The following is a 5,028-nucleotide window of genomic DNA, read 5'->3' on the forward strand; positions in this document are numbered from 1 at the left end:
GCAGGTGAGCACCTGATAACTGGATCCTCACCAGAGTTTGAACCCTTCGGTACACAGAAGGGTTTTCCCCAGAAATTTCACAGACTGAGTTTTGATAGAAGTACACTTGCCAGATCCTCAGAAGCATCACCCATTCTCCAGGTGTCTGCAGAGAACTGCAAATGGCTCTCACGTAGTTTGAGCTGGTTCTCCAAGGTCTCAGGGTGAATTTCACCAGATGCAACCAAATCGGGCGACTCCCAGTGGGACAGAAGGAACCCAAAGTTTGGGTAAGCAGAGCTGCAGCAAATACTGAGGAAACAAACGTAACAGCGTAAAAAATAATAAACCATCCTTTTTTTTTCTCTTGCTTTTGTTTTTTTCTTATTCAGATCAGCATAGCAATTAAAGAGAAGGTGAAAAACTCACCATTACTGAACATTTCATCATCTGTAAGCCGAGCATCCTTAGCATAGAGGACTCCAAAGTTAAAATTCACCGATCCCTGGGAAATAAAACCAAATATTGTATGATAAACAGTCAAACAGCAGACATAAAAATTTGTTTCCTCTAAGCACTTTCAGGTATGTATGTATCTTTGCATACATCCCACACATTAGAACATACACTTTATACCATCACCTGATACATAATATTTTACCTTTAAATTTTGATAGTATAGCATGAATTTTTAACTTAAATTGGCAATCTATTATTATTAAGTTGGTACTGAAAGTTATTTCTGCTGTCACGTTCAAAAAAACTTTTTTTTTTTTTTTTTACTGTAATGAGCAATTGATTTCAAAGTCATCACAAGCCCATCAAAATACAAAGCTGTATTCACTGGGCGGGTCTGTGAGCTAGAAGTAGTTAGGCTTGTACTTCCCTCTTGTTCTTCCAGAACCGATAAATCCTGTCAACAAAACCAGGATCTTTAGCCCACTGCTGTGAAAGATTCTACAAGGATGATGGTTTGATTTGTGTTTACAAGTTTTGATTTGAAATGGCCAGTTCAATGGATAAAGACAGTTTAAGTACTATTACGTTACTATTATTATTATTTCTATTATTATTTTTACTATTACTACTACTATTATTATCACCTGCTACTGGAAGAAACAAACCAGTCGTACCTATACTTAATTACTTTTATTTCCAGAAAAAAAGAAAGAAAAAGAACCAAACCAAAAAAAGTCACTTCCTACCTTTTATATCAAGGGATGAAAAATTTCTCTTGGGCTCTTCTCCAATTTATCAAGACTCATAGCACTGAAAGGCAAACAAAACAGTGCTTTATAGAAGGGCAAGTGCACATTTCAAGGCTGAACCACCAACCGATTGCAGTGACAGCAGTTACAACATGAATCGTTCCGAGAGCCTCTGTTAAATGCAATGTTCTGTGGAACTGCCATTTCTTTCCCAAAATACTAACTTCCAACACTTCCTAAACGTATTTGGTATTTTAAAACAACAGAAGTTAGTGAGACACTGTGTGGAGGTCAGGTTTAAATTTATTTCCTTCTAAAGCACAGAGCTCTGTTCCATCACCCTTCACTTCGGCTCTGCACTGAATCACGGTGAGCATTTGAGGAGTGCTCAATAACCAATTCTATTTCTCTCTTTTTCTAGTTCTCTCTATTCCTGAATAATTAAAAACAAGTCCAATGAAAAATGACAAGTTCAGCATCAAAGTCACACTTTTTCCCTTTGTCTGGTCAAGAACAGGCTCTAAATCCACTTAGTGCTGCCTGCAACAATTAAGACGTGCAAAACCATTTTTACATGTTTTATAGGTTTATCATAAAAGCCACGGAACGCAAGCTCTGAATTACAGGAAAAGGTACACAGTCAAATATCTAAAGGGATCACTTATTTGTAAATGCATACCTTGACAGAGATCGCACTGAGAACGTTTCTGTGGGACTCTAAGGGAGACATATTTTCTGAGTACCCTGTAAACAAGAAAAGCTAGGATATATTACAGGACATACCCACTTTTTCTACATATTCAAATAGGATTTTTAATAAAAACAACTCAGTTGAAAAAGAAAGAAGAAAACCAAGGTCATTTTACTCAGCTATATTTACTCCCAATTTACAGAAAAAAAAAAAGTCACGGGTGCTGCAAAGAAAAAAAAAGTGAACCATAAACGCCTACAGTACAATTTTAAAACAAGTGCTTGGATAAAAGAATCTCATGGAACGTGAAGTAGAAAAAAAGTGAAACCACTATCAGACCTGCCTATTTTCTCACCTTGGTACAAGAAAATCCTAAAAGCACTATAAAGTCACTGCCTAAAACCGGTCATGGGATGTAACCAAGAACAATTTAGGCATTTGCTAATCTAGACAGAAAGCTTTTCTGGATGCTAGTGTCAAATCACAAGTTTTGTCTTTCAGAAGCCCGACAATGCTGGAAAGCACTTTCCCTGGGGCTCGGGAGGGCAGGGGCAGAAGGGGATGAGTTTGCAGATCGCACCTGTGCCATCGGAAGGATACAGCCCGCCTGCTCCCTGCGCTGGGCATTCTCCCGGCCATCTCTGGCTTTACCGCTCAGCGCCGCTCCATCCGTTTGCATGGCAGAAAGAGCCTCGAGCACTAGCGCAGGCAGCAGCCCAGTCATTCCGGCGATATCGCAGCGCTCTCTGCTCGCAACGCCCAACACGCGGCGGAGCCGCCTCCGCCCGCAGCACCGGCAGCAGCCCGAGGGAGACGGCTGCAGCTCGGGGGCTGCAGCGCATCCGCCAGCCTGAGGGCAGCCGCCCCACCGGAACCGCGGGAGCGCCCGGCGCCGCTCGCCCGGGGCGGCTCCTGCAGCTCCCGGCCCGCGGCAGCAAAGCACCGCCTCGCCCTCCGCCATCGCTACCGCTGAGTAAGGCCGAAGAACCGGGCCGACGCCCCTTCCGCGCTGCTCAGCTCCGTGCGGGCGGCCAGACGGAGGTTTCGCCCCTCCAGCGTCGCCGCCGCGGCGCCGGGAGCTGCCCGCGCACAGCCCCGCGCGGCCGCCTGGCACGCCAGCCACTCATGTGCCGCGTCCGCCGTTGCGTCACACGCCTCGCCGGCAGCAGGGCCTGCCGGGAGTTGTAGTCTCGGGCTGACAGCCACTGCTCCGTCCTCCGCCACCGGGAGCTGCAGTCCCTCCCGGGCATCAAACGGGTCCTTCGCCCCTGGGCGGGGAAGGACCTGAGGCAGCAACGCTCCTCCCGAATGCCCTCTCTTTTTCGCTCCAACTCTTTTTTCCTTTTTCACTCTGCTTTTCAACCCTTCCCTTCCCTCTGGTGCTCCTGATTCCTTTCCTTTCCTTCCCTTCCCTTTTTTCTATTTCTGATCTTGGTTTTCCTTTCTAGCTTTAGAGTAAAAAAGCAGCAGTAGAAAGTTTCAGGCTACCTGGGAGTAAAAAAAACCTCCAAAACGAAAATGATTTAATGAAAACTATTTATTCCCTGGAAGCCTGAAATTTTCTACTGCTGCACGTGACATAGAGCTTTTATTCCTTCTTATAGAGAGTTGATATTTTTTACTTACTTTATACAGCGCCCCCTGCCGTGTGCCCCGGAGACCTGCAGGGAGAGCGCTGCGGCGTCCTTCGGTTCTGTTTCAAGAAACTCGGCTCAATTCGGCTTGCTTCGGCTCTTGGTCTAAACTTGTTTCAGTTCGGCTCTTCGGCCCAACTCGGCACGGTGCGGCTAAACTCGGTCATATTCAGCACATTCTCTAAATGCGGCCAGTGTCGGCTCCACTCGGCTATCGGTTCCAGTCGGCTATCATCGGCTCTTGGTGTAAACTCGGCTGTTTTCGGCTACACTCGCTCTTCGGGCAAACTCGGCTGTTTTCGGCTACCATCGGCTCTTCGGGCAAACTCGGCTGTTTTCGGCTACAATCGGCTCTTCGGGTAAACTCGGCTGTTTTCGGTTACCATCGGCTCTTCGGGCAATCTCGGCTGTTTTCGGCTACACTCGGCCCTTCGGGTAAACTCGGCTGTTTTCGGAAACACTCGGCCCTTCGGGTAAACTCGGCTGTTTTCGGAAACACTCGGCTCTTCGGGTAAACTCGGTTATTGTCGGCAACACTCGGCTCTTCGGTGCAAGTCGGGATTTTTCGGCCATCCTCGGCTCGCTGTGGGCGGGAGAGCGGCCATGAGAGGACCCCGGCGCACAGAGGGAAGGTTCACCCAGATGCCTGTCACAAACCCGCAGAAATACGCCCGCCCGCGGCGACGCTGAGCCCACAGCATGTATCGGATACGCTTCAAACGCCACAGAAAAATCCGTCGGGGCCGCCATGACGTCGGTGTTCCATGCAGGCAGTTCACTTATGCCCACCGGGGTCCTCCACTTCCCCGCCATCTCGAGAAGGTCAACGAAAAGTCCGAGACACCCGCGACACGCCACTCCCAGCATGGCGGCCTCTCGGCTGCCTGTCGGCTCACGGCTGCAGTACCGCGCTCTGCCCACAAGGCGGCAGCACTGCCGCCCGCCCCAGACGGGGGCGCAGCGCGCCTCGGGGCTGCGGGCAGCGAAGGCGGCAAAAAAGAACAGGGGCGACCCCAGACAAAAACTGCTCTGAAATAAATGCCAAAAACCTGCCTCTTATCCGACCAGAAGCAAACAAACCGCCTTGGTTTAAAATCCTATTAAAATCAATTTGATAGTGCTATTTTTCGTATTTATATTCACATGCATATTTATAGTGGATATTGATGTAGCATGTAATTTATAAAATACATTCTGTGTATTCCTACTGTTTCTATTTATTTATATTTTCTGGTTTTAAAAAAATCTTTCTATATTTATTGTATATTTCTATGTTAAAAGAATGATAGAAATGTAATTTTAATTATTTAAAATAAAAATCCCATACTAACTAAACAAATACAAAAAAGCTCTATTCTTTTAAACTATATTGAAATATTTTTATATTTATAGCTTGCCTGACTATATTCACATTTATATTTATAGTTTATATTTTATATTTATAGCTTGCATGACTATATTCACATTTATATTTATAGTTTATATTTAAGCATTATATTAATCATGATATATAATA

General features: G+C 45.8%; 1 long non-coding RNA gene across 1 annotated transcript; it reads right to left on the minus strand.

Annotated features, from left to right (window-relative positions):
- Window positions 1-4,532, minus strand: LOC141729747 (uncharacterized). The gene is made up of 4 exons (XR_012581195.1): window positions 3,505-4,532; window positions 1,867-1,931; window positions 1,185-1,248; window positions 1-484 (listed from the first exon to the last, which is right to left on the minus strand). It is a non-coding gene; the product is annotated as an uncharacterized LOC141729747 (long non-coding RNA).
- Window positions 4,533-5,028: the final 496 nt, after the last annotated feature.

The sequence above is a fragment of the Zonotrichia albicollis genome, chromosome 8 (assembly GCF_047830755.1).
Source record: "Zonotrichia albicollis isolate bZonAlb1 chromosome 8, bZonAlb1.hap1, whole genome shotgun sequence".
Lineage (NCBI taxonomy): Eukaryota > Metazoa > Chordata > Aves > Passeriformes > Passerellidae > Zonotrichia > Zonotrichia albicollis.